The 18664-nt window shown below is 44.1% G+C and overlaps 1 protein-coding gene across 1 annotated transcript in view; it reads right to left on the bottom strand.

Moving 5' to 3' along the window:
• The window catches only part of LOC146833914 (potassium channel subfamily T member 2), a 1568236-nt gene that overhangs the window by 86275 nt on the left and 1463297 nt on the right, over window positions 1–18664 (bottom strand). The window lies entirely within an intron of this gene.

Genomic DNA, 18664 nt, shown 5'->3' with positions numbered 1-18664 from the left:
GAGGATTTGCGAATCCTCCCGAGCACAAGCTTAATTCTGATTGGCTCCAAATCAAACACTCCAAACCAGAATGTATTGTATGCCCGAAACGCGTCATAAGGCTTATTGAATAAATGATTTTCAGCCACCAAGCTTGGGTCCGTGACTCCTTGTGCGTGCTAACAGACTACATGCAGGAGTCGTCCTGCATATACTAATGACGGAATAGCGGTTGATTCCGTCAACGGATCCCCTCGCCAGAAGCAGGAAGTGGCCAGCAACCAACACAACGCCATAAACCCGGAAGGGATTCAACGGCAGCTTCCCCCTAGAGCAGCTGATGGGAACCATCGTATACGGAGACGAAGAAGGTTGTGTCGGAGGACTCACCGAATCTGAGCTCCATTGACGGTGAGTTTCACATCGGGTACTGCATAGGTGGGGAGGCGTGGCACAGTAAATCAACAGCCGGAGGTTTACAACACGAGACTCGGCATCAATTACAAGCCACAATATGTCAGCGGATGAGGTCCGGGAGCGGGAGGCAGCCGCGGATGAACTGTTTAAAAATGTACCCAGTATCTCAACATCGGGGAAAGCACACAGCTCAACACCGAGAATGCCGGTAACAATTCAAACGCCAGGGAGCTTCTCAAAAAATTGGAAAAATGTAAAAGATCAGAAGTCACAACATGGTGGGAAAATAAATCCCTCATTAAATATGAGGAAGTGGGACGAGTGCCAAGAGGACTGCGCATTTTTCTGGCGCCCAGTTTTGAAAAACCTAACCCTGCCATGTTAAAAGAATGGGGACAAAGCAATCTGGATGCTTCTATGAACTTGGTACGCATTTTAATTAAATATGCTGAAATAGATCAAATAGAGCATGTAAAGGAGATCGATAAAATCAATGAAGAATTAAGCTCATTAGAACCAAATGAATTCATAGCCAAAACCAAACAAGAGATCCTTGCATGCCTCAAAAAACAAGAAGATAAAATAAAAACACGAAAAGCATATACATTCGCTCGAGACCTTGCAGATTATGAACATGGTAGAATCTACACGTTTGCCAGAAAATTTGCCAATGCGAAAAAAGTAAAAACTAACATAGCCTCAAGCAAAGACAACACGATTACTCGACCACAAATTGCGGGCACATCTAAAGATTCGCTCACACCATCTGACGGCAATTCCTTAAGCAGTGATATAGGTTCAGAAGACAGCGACAGCACTGCAATGAATACAGAAACAAGAAGATTAAGTTTGGGGGAAGAAGTGGATTTTTTAGCGGTAGATCGACGCAACAAACTAAGACCGCGGAAGCAAGAATTAGCCATAGAAAATAACATCAATACAAGAGTGCGGCGCAAAAAAACAAAAAGCAAAATCAAAAAGAAATTATTGGCGTAAGTAACAAATTCGGAAGACAAAACTATTGTAAATTTATCAACGACAGTTTTAACAACAGCAGAAAAAAAAGTGCTCAATTTGGGTTTGTCATACTGTCCACCAAATGATTTCAGCTACGTACAAACCAGGATAGATTTATTTGGCTATATTCGGAAACTCAAGCTTAAGAAGTTTTTCATTATAAAAAATGGCTTGCAAGAACCACAACAACATAATCCTAAAAAAGGATTAGGATTGCAAGTTAGAGACATTCCATTGCTGCGTACTGTGCATGATCTCAAAGTGGGAATTTCATCTCAAATAGAGAGCACCCCATTACAAGTGTCTACACAGCAACAGCTAGCAACGATGGATGTTCAACAGCAAGGAGCTGGGAGCAGTCCCTTCAAACCCAAATCTACATTCATTCCTAATATGCCCAAAGATGCGATAGACATTTTCCATGATATTGTGACAGAAGAGATGAAAAAACGTAATCTCCAAGTAAATAAGAGCAAACACATCAAGAAGCATAACGAGGTGAAATATTAAGAATTAATCAGCAAACTGCGGAAAAACCAAGAAGTGATAATCACAAAAAGCGACAAAGGTGGCAATATCATCATTGGGCCAAAAATTCAATACATAGGCGAAACGACACCTACAAGATGAAAATTGCTATGCAAAAACAAACTGGAAAGAGTACAATCAAGCAAAAGACTCTCTAAACAAAATGCTACACCAGTTTAAAAGAGAAGGGATGATTTCACTGGAGGAATTCAATTTTATGCAAGCATTACATCCAGTTATTCCGATAATCTATTTCATTCCCAAAATACATAAAAAGACTACCAATTCCAGGGCGACCAATCATATCGGCCATTAACAGCATGAGTGAACACGTATCTCAATACATTGATTTCTTTTTACAAGAACTAGTTGGGAATTTACCTACGTATGTGAGAGATACGGGAGATTTCCTGAACAAAATCAAGAACATCAAATGGGAAAAAGATATGATTCTGATGACATTAGATATTGAATCCCTATATACGTGCATACAACATGAGACAGTACTTCAAGCCATCAAATATTTTTTGGATTTAAGACCGATTGAATCCTACAGACATAACAACATGCTTTTACAATGTATTGATTGGTGCCTCAATAATAAAAATTTTCTATTTGGTACTGATGTGTACAAACAGCTGCGCGGTGTGGCTATGGGATCCTGCTTCTCCCCCAGCTATGCCTGTTTAATGGTAGGCTGGTGGGAGGAGCTGGTTCTCAGGGGGACCCACGCGACAATGTACAATCTACATGTGAAGTATTGGTACAGATACATTGATTATGTTTTTGTGGTATGGCAAGGTAGTGTAAATAGTGCACAAATATTTGTTAACACCATCAATGACAACCAGGTCAATCTCAAATTTACATCTAGCATTGATACAGAAAAAATTGAATTCCTAGAAGTCGAAGTCAACATTAAAAATGAGCAGTTGACTACGACAGTACACAGAAAATCAACAGCAGGTAATTCTACTTTACATGCCTCCAGTAAGCACCCGAAACATCTCATAAAAAGTATTCCGTTTGGAGAGGTACTTCGCATTAAGAGAATATGCAGCCAAGAACAAGACTTAGAAAAATGCACTAATGAAGCTATTATAAGATTCAGAGAAAGAGGCTATGATGAAACTGTCCTCAAAGAAGCACATACTAAAGTAAAATTAGGAAATAGGAGAAGGACTTCTTGAGCCTACATACGATAATGTCCAAACAATACACAATAATGACTCTGAGCCCAGACTGATTATTACCTATAATCAGCAAGAGAGAAAAATAAGATCGATTCTCAAACGTAACTGGCCTATAATCCTCACAGATGCGGTATTGGCACCTTGTTTGTCAGACAATCCTACAATTACATTTAGGAAAGGCATATCTATGCGAACACAGCTGGTTAAAAACAGTCCAGAGATTTGCCAAAATAAAATGTGGCTGCAACCACAACAAGGTTTCTTCAAATGTTCGAGTTGCAGAGCTTGCAAATTTGGGATAAACACGACTAGTTATGTTACCCCATTCAATGCCAGGCCCAAGCGAATCATAGGCAACCACAATTGCAAAACCGACTTTGCGATATATGTCCTGACATGCACCTGTGGATTAAGATATGTGGGCAGCACGAAACTACAGGTGCATGTCAGAATCTTGCAACACATTAGAGCAATTGTCAATAATGACGATGCCTACCCAGTAGCCAGACATTTTAGACAGGTCCATAATAACAATCTTAGTTGCCTTAGCTATTTTGTTATCAGTTCAATAGCAAAGCCGCGTAGAGGTGGCAACAGAGAACGACTGTTAGGACAATCTGAGTCACGGTTTATTATTGAATTAGACAGCAAACATCCAAACGGTCTAAACAATACAGAAGACCTTCATAACTTCTTATAACTTCTTGTAATCTGAGAAATTGATTTTACATTAAGTTTTTATTAAGCTTTAACCATGACACTCTAATCGCCGAAGGTTTGATTACCATGCAATATAGCTAGCTTCCCCCAAGATGAGATGTAATGTACATATTACAAGATAGAAAATATTTTTTTATCAATAAAAAACATGATTTTATAATGTTTTTTATAGTTCATTATCAAAGCTGCTATTCCCCTTATTTGCTCTTGTTTTCTTTTTTCTTTTTCATTCTTGACATTTTAGCACCTGTACTCCAAGCACTTTAGTACTAGCACTTTTAATTAATTAAGGCTGCACCAGCACTTTAATAAAATATGCTATCATACCAATAGAGTTTTGAAAGTCAGAAAAGATAAGCACTGATTCTTTAATGCCTCTCAATTTCAATACAAAAGTAGTAACCAGCTGCATAACTAACAATATCACAGGATTTCTGTGCACTCAGCTATAAGTTTTTAAGCATTCATGCAATAAGATACAGGCACATGTTATAATTTGTGTTTTAATCAATACAAACAAGTTATGTATTGTTAAATCTGTTTACATATTTATTTATATATATTTATATGTATTTATATCTATTTATTATTTTGGTTTTAAATTACAACCAGGATTTTAATAAACAGTAGCATAATATGCTAATGTAAAAACCATTGAACTTATGCAAATCAGAGTTATATTGAGTAGCATAAAACTGTGGCAGCAAATCACGCTTTATGTATGTATATTCAACTATGGCTACCTTGATCAAAAACAAGGGGAATATGAATCACTACAAAGATGTTAATGGTGCAAAGTCGTTATTTGTCAACTGAAAAAGCATTGTAATGATAGTATTTTGTTTATATCTATCACATTGTAGTTCAAGTAAAGATATAAAAACAGAAATCGGACTGCGTTTCCGCATGTGATCAAGGGCACTTTGTATGCCCGAAACGCGTCATAAGGCTTATTGAATAAATGAATTTCAGCCACCAAGCTTGGGTCCGTGACTCCTTGTGCGTGCTAACAGACTACATGCAGGAGTCGTCCTGCATATATATACATATATATATTACCTACTTGCGGTCACCAGTAGGTAGTTATAGTTAGGACCTTGTTTCTATTCAAAAAGGTTTTTTTCTTTTGCCAATATCTTTGGCACCATTTGACGAATCTTCGCAAAATTTTAAAAACTAATGGTTCACTCAGGTCAGCCCCTGTCTTAAAGGTTTTGAGGTGATTTGTCAAGCAGGGGCCGGGAAAAAAGGGGGGTCCCAAACCGCGTTTTCCCCATCTTAATTTCCATAGGAATTTTGGAACAGGTTCCAGGCCAAACTGTGGAACGGAATGACACCAAATTTGGCAAAAGGTTGGTTCAGAAAGCTCCCTTTTTTTTTAATGGTGTTAATCCGTTCAGTAGTTGCTAAGAGATTCAAACAATAATAATATCGATATCTGAGCACCAAGGAGGATTTGCGAATCCTCCCGAGCACAAGCTTAATTCTGATTGGCTCCAAATCAAACACTCCAAACCAGGATGTATTGGCAGCCATCTTGTGACTCGGTGACCAAAAAGGGGGCAGGGTAGAAACACCCTGACCCCCTAGGCCTGCTCAGGGGGTCGCCACAAGAAAAAATAATTTCGGCCGAATTTGCGCTGGGTGCGCCAATCCGGCCGAAATGATTAAAAAGAACAAAAAATGAAGCACAGTCTCCCATATTTCGTTTGTTTCAAGCCCCCGGGTGGGACAATTCCCGGGGGCAATTCTTAATTATTTATGGACCACAAACTCCCAGGTCTTTGTTTATTATATGCAGGGGCACGTGCCCCCCCCTGCAGCCCTGGGGACCACCACCTCCCCAGGGCTTTTTGTTAAAAAATGATTGGGGGCTCCTGCCCCCCATACTGCCTCAGGGACTGCCACGTCCCCAGGGCATTCCTAATTATGTGTGGTGTGGCAGGAGCCCCCCAAATCATGTATATAAGTGGGGGGCTCTTGCCTCTCCCCACACTGCCCCGGTGACCACTATCTCCCCGGGGCAATTTTAAATAAAGGGCGGCGGTCCATTGCGGCCCCCCGGCCCCGGAAACCACCACCTCCCCAGCGTTTTAAAAATGCTGAGAGGGGGGGCTGCACGGCCCCACTCTTGGATCCCTTGATGGACCTGGGGACCGCCACCCCCCAGGGCTGGCTCCTGCAATTTCTCGGGGTGTCCACCCCAGGAACATTGCCATTTGCTCTGGAAGGGCGGGAGCACGGCTCCCACCCTGCCAAAGCAAACACTGCTTTGCTTCATTGAAGTGAAAGTAGGAAACCTGCTCTCGCTTCAACAAAGCAAAGCAGAATTGCTTTTGGGCAAGGGGAGCTGCATTGCCCAAAAGCAATGCCGGCTCCCGCAGGAGGTGGGGCGCCGGCAGGGACTGTGGGGCCTTTGGGGCTCCCCCCACGGTCCCCATCAAGGGAGGCAAGGCCCCAGGGGATAGGGGCCACGTGGCCCCCCTTCTGAAAAAAAAAAAGAGGCAATGCCCCAGGGGATGGGGTCCCTGGGGCAGATAAAGGCCTCAGGAGGGGGGGCTCCATTAAAAAATATTTTATATGTGGCCATGCCCCGGGGGATGGGGTCCCAGGGGCAAAATTGGCCTTGGGAGGGTTGCCACGCGGCCCCCCTCTCGAATAAAAAAATTGATAAATGAAAAAAATAGAAGCAATGCCCCGGGGATGGGGTCCCCGGGGCAGATAAAGGCCTCAGGAAGGAGCTGGATTGCTGAGAGGTGGTTCGAGGCCACGCCCCTTTTTACACCACTCTGCGAACGCACCTCATAGTGCATTGCTGGTGGGACAATGAGGTCCTCTTGTTTCCTGAGGACCTCAAGACTAAAGTGGACTTCATCCTCTAAACAGCATGGCCTCGGACAACTCTCAGCAATCCAGCTGTGTGGGACTTACTGGAGGTACCCAGTGGGCTAGTTGGCCCCTTAGGGACCCTCAGGATTTGAGGGGACTTAATCCCCCAACCCAGAACTCACCAGGAGGCACGTTTGCAGAGTGATGGAGAAAGGGCGCATGGCCTGTGTCTACCTTTCAGCAATCCCCCTATCTGGGACATACTGGAGGTATCAGGTAGGCTAGTTGGCCCCTAATGACCCCCAGTAGCGAAGGGGACTTTAATCTCCATCCAAGAGTGCGCCAGGAAATGCGTTTGCAGAGTGGTGGGGAAAGGGGTCATGGCCTGCTATGAAAACGAAGCAATCCTGTTGTGTAGGACTTACTGGAGGTAAAAGGAGGGGTAGTTTGCCCCCAAAATTCACCTTAGGGGCCAACTACCCCTCCTGTTTCCTCCAGTAAGTCCTACACAACAGGATTGCTGAGAGGACTTCGGAGGCCACGCTCACCTTTCTCCACCACTCTGAAAATGTGCTTCCTGGCACAGTACTGGTTGGGGGATGAAGTCCACTTTACTCCTGAAGGACTTTGGTGGCCAAGTAGCCCTCCTGGTATCTCCTGTAAGTCCTACGCAGCAGAATTCCTGAGCGCTGGTTGGAGGCCCATCTCCCTCGCTCCACCAAATGTGACTACCAGTTAAAGAAGCACTTGTAATGTAATAGGTCTCGTATTTGCAAGAGTTAGAGCTATTGGTGTTGAAAATCTAAAACATTTTTACTAATGTTTATTGGAGTGGATGTACTTTGTCTGTAGTGGAATTATGTGCTATGTTGTGCAGTGAAATTATGTGAATAGAAAGTAGGTGGTATTTAATGTATAAGAATTATATAGAGTGGGATTATGTGTTATGGTGAGTAAATATGTGGTATGGAAATCTGTGTTGTGGAGTGGTAACCTCAGTTTTAGTCTTCCTCATTTCCATAGAAGTTAAATTATGAACTCAATGAGACAAAAAAATTGAAGGAATCACTGAGGAGCACTTCTGGACCTAGTCAGAGGTATGAGCAGGGCACTGGAATTATGTGACTGTTTGGCTGAACCAACTTTTGCACAATTATACATTTTCCGCATTAGCCACATAATCCATCATCTGCTGCCTAATCTGCAGATTTGAACTAAAAAAGCCTTGTTTCTAGCTCAAACGGCTGAAACATTGCCAAAAATGCAGCAACAAGTGTTAATGTGTGTTGGAGGCCCTTTGCAAACCTACAATGGTCACCTGTTACTAATTGCTAAATGTGGGTGTTAAATTGGTACTAATGGTGTGTAACCCACTCTTGCTTGTTTCTGCACCTCTCTTGCCACTTTCTGCATTTCTGTTGCTTCTTTCTGCAACTTTTTTTCTGCACTTCTTTTGTCTCTTTCTGCTCATCTCTTCCACTTTCTGTATCTCTCTTGCTTCTTTCTGCACCTCTCCTGCCTCTTTCTGCACCTCTGTTGCCTCTTTCTGCACCTCACCTGCTTCTTCCTGTACCCATCTTGCTTCTTTCTGCACCCCTGTTCTCTCTTTCTGCACCACTCCTGCTTGTTTTTGCACCTCTCTTGCCTCTTTCTACACTTCTCTTGCCTCTTTCTGCACCTCTGTTGTTTCTTTCGGCACTTCGTTTGCCTCTTTCTGCTCTTCGTGCCTATTTGTGCACCTCTGTTTCTTCCTTCTGCACTTCTCTTGCTTCTTTATGCACCTCTGTTGCTTCTTTCTGCACCCCACTTGCCTCTTTCTGTAACCCTCTTCCCTCTTTCTGTACCTCTCTTGCCGACCAATTTCCTGTTTCTGCACCCCTTTTGCCTGTTTCTGCAACTCTCTTTCCTCTTTTTGCAACTCTCTTGCCTCTTTCTGCACCTCTCTTGCCTCTTTCTGCACCTCTCTTGCCTCTTTCAACACTTCTCTTGCCTGTTTCTGCACCTCTCTTGCCTCTTTCTTTACCTCTCTTGCCTCTTTCTGCACCTCACTTGCTTCTTTCTGCTCCCCTCTTTTCAATTTCTGCACCTCTCTTGCCTCTTTCTGCACCCCTATTCACTCTTTCTGCACCTTTCCTGCCAGTTTCTACACCTTCCTTGCCTCTTTCTGTACGTCTGTTGGTTCTTTCTGCACTTCTCTTTCTCCTTCTGCACCCTTCGCACCTCTTTCAGCACCTCTGTTGCTTCTTTCTGCACTTCTCTTCCTTCTTTATGCACCCATCCTGCTTCTTTCTGTACCTCTCTTGCCTCTTTGTGCACCTCTTCTACCTTTTGCTGTACCACTCTTGCTTTTTTTTCACCTTTTGCTTCTTTCTGCACTGCTCTTGCTTCTTTCTGCCCCTCACTTGCCTCTTTCTGCACTTCTCTTGCTTCTTTCTACACCTCTGTTGCTTCTTTCGGCAACTCTTTTGTTTCTTTCTGCATTTCTCTTCCTTCTTTCTGCACTCCTCCTACCTCTTTCTGCACTCCTCTTGCCTCTTTCAGCACATCTGTTGCTTCTTTCTGCACTTCTCTTCCTTATTTCTGTCCCCCTTCTGTCTCTCTGCACCTCACTTGCTTTTTTCTGCACCCCTCTCCTCTCTTTCTGTACCTCTTTTGCCTCTTTCTGCACCCCGATATCTCTCTCTGCATCTTTCCTGCCTGCTTCTACACCTCTCTTGCCTCTTTCTGTACCTCTGTTGCTTTTTTCTGCCCTTCTCTTGCTCTTTCTGCACTCTTTGCGCCTCTTTCAGCACCTCTGTTCCTTCTTTCCTCACTTCTCTTCCTTCTTTCTGCACCCCTCCTGCCTCTTTCTGTACCTCTCTTGCCTCTTTGTGCACCTCTCCTACCCATTTCTACACTCCTCTTGCCTCTTTTTCACACCTGTTGGTTATTTCCGCACTGCTCTTGCTTCTTTCTGCTCCTCCCTTGCCTCTTTATGTACTTTTATTGCTTCTTTGTACACCTCTGTTGCTTCTTTCAGAAATCCTCTTGACTCTTTCTGCACTTCTCTTCCTTCTTACCGCTCCCCTCCTGCCTCTTTCTGTACCTCTCTTGCCTCTTTGCACACCTCTCCTACCTCTTTCTGTACTCCTATTGCCTCTTTTTGCAACCCTGTTGAGTCTTTCTGCACTGCTCTTGCTTCTTTCTACATCTCACTTGCCTCTTTCTGCACTTCTCTTGGTTCTTTCTACACCTCTGTTGCTTCTTTCAGCAATTCTCTTTCCTGTACCCCCCTGCCACTTTCTGCACTTCTCTTGCTTTTTTCTACACCCCTCATGCCTCTTTCTGCTCCTCTCTTCCCTCTGAGCATTTCTCTTGCTTCTTTCCACACCTCTGTTGCTTCTTTCAGCAATTCTCTTGCCTCTTTCTGCACTTCTTTTGCTTGTTTCGGCACCTCTCTTGTGTCTTTATGCACCTCTGTTGCCTCTTTCCACACCTCACTTGCTTCTTTCTACTCCCCTCTTTTCTCTTTCTGCACCTCTCTTGCCTCTTTCTGCACCCCTGTTCCTTCTTTCTGTACCTTTCCTGCCTGTTTCTGTACCTCTTTTGCCTCTTTCTGTACCCGTTGGTTATTTCTGCACTTCTCTTATTCTTTCTGCAGTCTTCACCCTCAGGACCTCTTTCTGTACCCCTCCTGCCTCTTTCTGTACCTCACTTGCCTCCTTATGCAACTCTTCTACCTTTTCCTGTCCTGCTCTTGCTTCATTCTGTCCCTCACTTGCCTCTTTTGCACTTCTCTTGCTTCTTTCTCCACCTCTGTTGCTTCTTTCAGCAATTATGTTGCCTCTTTTTGCACTTCTCTTCCTTCTTTCTGCATCCCTCCTGCTTCTTTCTGTACCTCTCTTGTCTCTCTGTGCACCTCTACTACCTCTTTCTGCACTCCTCTTGCCACCTTCAGCACCTCTGCTGCTTCTTTCTGCACTTCTCATCCTTCTTTCTGTACCCCTCTTCCGTCTTTCTGCACCTCACTTGCTTCTTTATGCACCCCTCTTGCCTCTTTCTACCTCCCTCTTTTCTCTTTCTTCAGCTCTCTTGCCTCTTTCTGCACCCCTGTTTCCTCTATCTGCACTATTTCCTGCCTGGTTCTGCTCCTCTTTTGCCTCTTTCTGTACCTCTGTTGGTTCTTTTTGCACTTCTCTTGCTCTTTATGCACCCTTCGCACCTCTTTCAGCACCTCTGTTGCTTCTTTATGTACTTCTCTTCCTTCTTTCTGCACCTCCCTTGCCTGTTTTTGCACCTCTGTTTCTTCTTTCTGCACTTCTCTTGCCTCTTTCTGCATATCTGATATTGAGATAGTTTTAACCCCCCTGCCCTATTATTTAATAGGGCCATACAGGGGAGGTCATGCCAATCACAGGGGTACCCCAACCCATAGGGTACCCTAGTGTATGTAGGCGTTTTCACTGTATTCTTGGTGTCTTTCAGCATAGCACTGGCTCTGGGCTTGGTTAGTCAGAGTAAGTTACCACCATTACCAGTCAGCAAGAAGTTGGGGGCTACTAGTTAAAGAAGCATCTGCAATGTCATAGGTCTTGCATTTATGAATGTTAGGGCTATCGGCATTGTAAATGTAAAAGTGGAGTGGATGTACGTTGTGTGCTGTGTGTTGTGCCGTGAAATTATGCGGATAGAAAGTATGTGGTATTTAGTGTATAGGAATTATGTAGGGTGGGATTATGTGTTATGGAGAGTTATTATGTGGTATGGTAGTCTGTGTTGTGGAGACACCAAAAAAGAAGGAATCACTGAGGAGCACTTCTGGACCTAGTCAGAGGTACGAGCAGGGCCACTGAAATTATGCAACTGTTCGGCCATAGTGATTTTAGCATAATTATACATTTTCCGCATTTGCCACATTATTCATCATCTGCTGCATATTCTGCAAATTTGAACAAAAAAACCTTGTTTCTAGCTCACACGGCTAAAACGCTACCAAAAATGTAGCGACAAGTGTTACAGCATGGTCAAAGACCCTTTGCAAAGCTGGAATGGTCCCTTGGTACTTATTGCTAAATGTGGGTATTAAATTCGTACTAATGGTGTGCAAACCACTCTTGCTTCATTCTGCACCTCTCCTGCCTCTTTCTCCACCTTGTTCCCTATTTCTGACCATTACCAGTCAGCAAGAAGTTGGGGGCACAGGATGACTTTGCAACAAGGCCTCTTTCTGACCCTCTGTTGGTTCTTTCTGCATATCTCTTGCTTCTTTCTGTACCTTTCTTCACATTTCTGCACTTCTGCTGCCTCTTTCTGCATTTCTCATGGTTCTTTCTGCCCTTTTGTACCTCTTTCTGCACATGTCCTACCTCTGTAGGCATAGTTAGAAATTAGCCTTTAAAAAACCTTTGAAATTCACTGAAAAAAAAAAGGTTTCAGGGACGTTATAGTTAGGAATTAGCATGTAAAAACCTTAGAAATTCACTGAAAAATCAAAGGTTTCAGGGACGTTACAGTTAGAGATTAGCATTTAAAAAACCTTAGCAATTCACTGAAAAAAGCCACAGGTTTCAGGCATGTTATAGATAGTTGGACATTTCACTCGTACAAAACCAGAATTATTCAGCCGTTATAGTTAGTTGAGCTAACTATATCTCAAACCCCCGCAATGTACTGCTGATGATGTCACATATTACATCATTCATGACATGGTCAGTGACATCACTGATGACATCTCAAATGACACCACTGATGACATCACTGATGCCATCATCTACGTGATAATCTGATGCACCTCCTCACACCCTAATATAACCTTTGATACACCCACTCTAAAATACAGACTACCATTTTTGAAATCATAGACACACCAATACCAGTTTCTACATACCCACTCACTGATTCCTAGGACTACACACACATCCACTCATTCACCCATACAGTCTCTAATACATGCAGTCACTCATCAATACAATACTATCATATGCACTCATACACATATGCACACTCATTCACCGCCACTCATCCACAGCTTTACTCACGCACCTAGTCAATGATGCAAAGAATCAATCACACTTCCATTTACTCACCTATACCATTATACACACACCACCTCACTTATTCATACAGATAGTAACACATACTTACTCTCTTATACAATCACTGATACAAGCACACACCAATCCATACAGCCACTCTCACAATCACTCACTCTCACATATATATCTCACATTTATATACTCCAACACTGACATATACTGCCTTTCACATATGTAGTTACTCACACATGTACGTACCACTGGTACATCCATTTACTCATCAACACACCCATACACATACTCACCCACCCATACAGCCATTGACATATGCTCTCATGAACCCTTACACCCAGTGAATCACCCACTCACACATCTATGCACAGAGTCACCAACCCCCTCCCATCCACACAGACACTCAGGCACCCATATAGATACTCAGACAACCAATCAATAACCCATATAGCCACTCACGTAGCTACTTACCTACCCCTGCAGCTGCTTACACACCAACTGACAAACTGATACAGACATTCACACAGTTTAGTCACTAACATGTGCATTCAGTAAGACACAATTAATAACTCACTTATACAGACGGTCATGATGTCACATTTTACATCACTCATGACATGGTCAGTGACATCACTGTTGACATCACTGATGACATCATCATGACATCATCATGTGAGTGTGAGTGTTTCTAAAAAGTTTAAGAATGTTATATATACGCCAAGGTGTACTGAAGAATGAGTGGGTCTATGAGTGTCTGAATGGATGATTTAGAGGGTGTGTGACTGACTGTATAAGTGAGTGATTAAACTTGTCTTAATGAATGCATATGTGAATGACTAATCTGTGTGAATGCCTGTATCAGTCTGTCATTTGGTGTGTAAGTGACTGCATGGTCTGGCGAGTAGCTACATGAGTGTCTATATAGGTTACTTATTGGTTGTCTGTGTACCTGTATGGGTGTCTGAGTGTTTGTGTGGATGGGGGGATATGTGTGACTACCGGCATGGATGTGTGAGTGGGTGATTCACTGGGTGTATGGGTTCATAAGTAGATCTGTGAGGATCTGTATGGGTGAGTGAGTGTGAGTATAGCTGTGTTGATGAGTGAATCGATTTCTCAGTGGTATATGTGTGAGTAACTACATATGTGAAAGGCAGTCTATGTGAGTGTTGGAGTATATAAGGGACTATATGTGAGAGTGAGTGATTTGTGAGAGTGGCTGTATGCATGATTATGTGCTTGAGTCAGTGATTGTAGAAGAGAGGAAGTATGTGTTAGTATCTGTATGAATAAGTAAGATGGTGTGTATATAACTGTATAGGTGAGGAAATGCCAGTGTGATTGATTCTTTGGATGACTGACTAGGTATGTGAGTAACTCTAAGGGTGAGTGGCAGTGTGCGAGTGTTTGTATGGGTATGTGAGTGCATATATCAGTGGCTGAATTGATGAGTGACTGTATGGGTGAGTGACTGGATGAGTGTGTGGACCTGTGAATCAATGGGTGTGTACATACTAAGTGGTATTGGTGTGTCTATGGTTTCGAAAATGGTAGTCTGTATTTTAGAGTGGGTGTATAAAAGGTTATATTACGTTGTGAGGAGGTGCAAGAGATATTAAATGGATGATGTCATCAGAGATGTCATCAGTGATGTCATTTGAGATGCCATGAGTGATGTCACTGATGATGTCATGAGTGATGTAATATGTGACATCATCAGCAGTGCATGAAGGGGCGTGAGTTATAGTTAGCTCAGCTTACTATAACGACTGAATTTGTCTGCTTTTGTACGAGTGACATGTCAGCCTAACTATGACGTCCCTGAAACCTGTGTTTTTTTCAGTGAATTTCTAAAGTTTTTTAAATGCTAATTTCTAACTATGCCTACATAGGTAGGACATGTACAAAAAGAGTAAGAAAGGTGCGGAAAGAAGCAAGAGAAGTGCAGATAGAAGCAACAGAGGTGCATAAAGAAGCAACAGAGGTGCAGAAAGAGGCCTACTTCGACTGCACCCTTCTCCCAAGATGTCTTAACCCTCACTTTTCTCTTGAAGGTTCACTTTTCATTGACTGCTCAGAATGTTAGGCTTACCAAATGTAAAACAGCAATCTTAACCATATCACGGTTGTAAGTCTGGCCACGTTTCTGAAGGTATGCATGCGTGTCTCTGCTTTTACCTAGAGACATGTTACTTGCAAATAAACAGACAAATACTCGAATACCTGTGTTTCAAACAGCATACTCTGTAAATTTGTGTAAAAAAAGGTAGAAGCAAGAGAAGAGCAGAAAGAAGCAACAGAGGTGCAGAAAGAGGGATGATGGGTGCAGAAAGAGGCAAGAGAAGTGCAGAAAAAAGCAACAGATATGCAAAAAGAGGCAAGAGAAGTATAGAAAGAGGCAACAAAGGGACAGAAACAGGCAGGAGAGTTTCAGAAAGAGGAAAGAGAGGTGCAGAAAGAGGCAGCAAGAGAGGAGCACAGAGAGGGAATAAGGGTGCAGAAAGAGATAAGAGGGATGCAGAAAAAAGAAAATGAGATGCGGAAAAAAGCATGATAAGTGCAGAAAGAACCAACAGAGGTGCAGGAAGAGTCAAGTGGGGTGCAGAAAGAGGCAAGAGAAGAGCAGAATGAAGCAGCAGAGGTGTAGAAAGGGATAAGAGAACTGCATAAAGAGGCAAGAGAGTTACAGAAACAGGCAAAAGAGGTATAGAAAGAGAGAACAGGGGTACAGACTGAGGTAAGAGAGGTGCATAAAGAGGGAAGAGGTGTGGAGAAAGAGGCAAGAGGGGTGCAGAAATCTGCAAGTGAGGTACAGAAAGAAGCAGCACAGAAAGACCCGACAGAGGTGTAGAAAGAGGCAGGAGGGGTGAGAATGAGGCAACAGAAGTGTGGAAAGAGGCAAAAGAGGTGCAGAAAGTGGCAAGGAAACTGCGGAAAGAGCAAAGAGAGGTGCAGAAAGAGGCAAGAGCGGTGCACAGAGGGAAGAAGGGGGCAGAAAGAGACATGAGGGGTGCAGAAAGAAGCCAGAGAGGTGCAGAAAGAATCAAGAGAAGTATAGAAAGAAGCAACAGAGGTGCAGAAAGAGGGAAGAGGGGTGCAGAAAGAGGCAAGGGAAGTACAGAAAGAACCAACAGAGGTGTAGAAAGAGGCAAGAGAGATAAAGAAAGATAGAAGAGGGGTGCAGCAAGAGGCAAGAGGGGTGCAAAAAGAGAGAAGAGGGTTGCAGAAAGAAGCAAGCAAGGTGCAGAAAGGCAATAGTGGTGCAGAAAGAGGCAAGACAGGTGCATAAAGTGGCCAGAGAAGTGCAGACAGAGGCAACAGAGATGCAGAAAGAAACAAGAGAGGTGCAGAAACAAGCAAGAGAAGTACAGAAAAATGCAAGTGAGGTGCAGAAAGAGTCAAGAGAAGTGCAGAAAGAGGCTAGAGAGGTGCAGAAAGAGGCAAGTGAGGTGCAGAAACAGGCAAGAGGAGTACATAAAGAGGGAAGAGAAGTGCAGAAAGAGGCAAGAGAGGTACAGAAAGAGGCACATAAGGTGCAGAAGCAAAGAGGGGCAGAAAGAGGCAAAAGAGGTACAGAAAATGGAAGAGATGAGCAGAAAGAGGCAAAAGAAGTGCAGAAAAAAGAAAGTTGCAGAAAGAAGAAACAGAGGGGCAGAAATAATGTTGCAGAAAGAGGGAAGAGGGGTGCAGAAAGAAGCAAGAGAGATGCGGATAAAAACAAGAGAAGTACAGAAAGAACCAATGGAGGTGCAGAAAGAGGCAAGAGAACTGCAGAAAGAGGCAAGAGGTTTACAGAAACTGACAAAAGAGATGCAGAAAAAGAGAACAGGGGTGCAGACAGAGGCAATAGAGGTGCAGAAAGAGGAAAGAGATGTGCAGAAAGAGACAAGAGGGGTGCAGAAATTTGCAAGAGATTTGCAGAAAGAAGCAAGAGCAGTAGAGAAAGAACCAACAGAGGTGCAGAAAGAGGTAAGAGGGATGCAGGAAGAGGCAACAGAAGTGGCAAGACAGGTGCAGAAAGAAGCAAGAGAGGGGCAGAAAGAGGGAAGAAGGTGGAGAAAGAGGCAGGAGAGGTGCAGAAAGAAGCAATAGAGGTGGAGAAAGAGGCAAAAGGGGTGCAGAAAGAAGCAAGAGAGGTGCAGAAAGAAGCAAGGGAAGCGCAGAAAGAAGTAAGGCAGGTGCAGAAAGAGGCAAGAGAGGGGCAGAAATAGGGAACAAGGTGGAGAAAGAGGCAGGAGAGGTGCAGAATGAAGCAAGAGTGGTTTGCACACCATTAGTACGAATTTAATACCCACATTTAGCAATAAGTACCAAGGGACCATTCCAGCTTTGCAAAGGGTCTTTGACCATGCTGTAACACTTGTCGCTACATTTTTGGTAGCGTTTTAGCCGTGTGAGCTAGAAACAAGTTTTTTTTGTTCAAATTTGCAGAATATGCAGCAGATGATGGATAATGTGGCAAATGCGGAAAATGTATAATTATGCTAAAATCACTATGGCCGAACAGTTGCATAATTTCAGTGGCCCTGCTCGTACCTCTGACTAGGTCCAGAAGTGCTCCTCAGTGATTCCTTCTTTTTTGGTGTCTCCACAACACAGACTACCATACCACATAATTACTCTCCATAACACATAATCCCACCCTACATAATTCCTATACACTAAATACCACATACTTTCTATCCGCATAATTTCACGGCACAACACACAGCACACAACGTACATCCACTCCACTTTTACATTTACAATGCCGATAGCCCTAACATTCATAAATGCAAGACCTATGACATTGCAGATGCTTCTTTAACTAGTAGCCGTGTTTACAGAGTGGTGGAGAAAGGGGCTAGGCCTCCGACCAGCACTCAGGAAATCCGCTGCATAGCACTTACAGGAGGTACCACGAGGGCTTCTTGGCCCCCAAAGTCCTTCAGCAGTATATTAGTATTAAGCCCCCAAGAAATAGTGTGCCAGAAGGCACACTTGCAGAGTGTTGGAGAAAGGGGGACATGGCCTCTGAGGACCTCTTAGCAATCCCACTGTGTTGGACTTACTGGAGGTAACAGAAGGGGTAGTGGGCCCTCAAGGTCATCCTTGGGGGCCAACTACCCCTCCTATTACCTCCAACAAGTCCCACACAGGAGGATTGCTTCGTTCTCATAGCAGGCCATGCCCTCTTTTCCCACCACTCTTCAAACATGCCTCATGGTGTGCTCTTTGTTGGGGGATGAAGTCCCCTTGCCTCTTGAGGGTCCCTGGGGGCCAACTATTAACTCTAGTACTCCCCACACAGCTGGATTGCTGAGAGTGGTCAAAGGCTAGCCACCTTTCTTTTCACATCACTCTGCAATTATGCCTCCTGGCGCACTGCTGCTTGGAGGATGAAGTCCACTTTAGTCCTGAGGTCCTCAGGACACAAGAGGACCTCATCGCCCCACCACAGTGGGCCAAAACCCAGCAAAACCTTTTTTTATAGAAGGGGGGGGCCGTGTGTCACCACTCCTGGGCCATTTTTGGCCCCGGGGATTCCATCCCCCGGGACTTGGCCTCTTTGTTCGGACCGTGGAGGAAGCCCCAATGCCCCCGTGGTCCCTGCCGGCTCCCCCCCCCCTCTGCGGGAGGCAGCATTGTATTTGGGCAAAGGGAGTTGCTAACATGCAGCTCCCTTTGTGCAAATGCAATTTTGCTTTGCTTCATGGAAACAAGAGCAGGTTTCCTGCTCTCGCTTCCATAGAGCAAAGCAGTGTTTGCTACAGCAGGGTGGGAGCCGTGCTCCTGTCCTGCAATAGCAAACTGCAATGTCCTTGGGGTGGGCACCCTGGGACATTGCCGCAGCCTGCCCTGGAGGGTGGCAGTCCCCAGGGCATTTGAGGGCTCCACAAGGGGGGCCATTGGCCCCCTTCCAACATGGTTATAGTCCCGGGGAGGTGGTGGTCCCCAGGGCCAGGGGTCCACAAT

Source organism: Triturus cristatus, chromosome 4_2, assembly GCF_964204655.1.
Source record: "Triturus cristatus chromosome 4_2, aTriCri1.1, whole genome shotgun sequence".
Lineage (NCBI taxonomy): Eukaryota > Metazoa > Chordata > Amphibia > Caudata > Salamandridae > Triturus > Triturus cristatus.
This window is presented reverse-complemented; position numbering and strand designations above follow the sequence as displayed.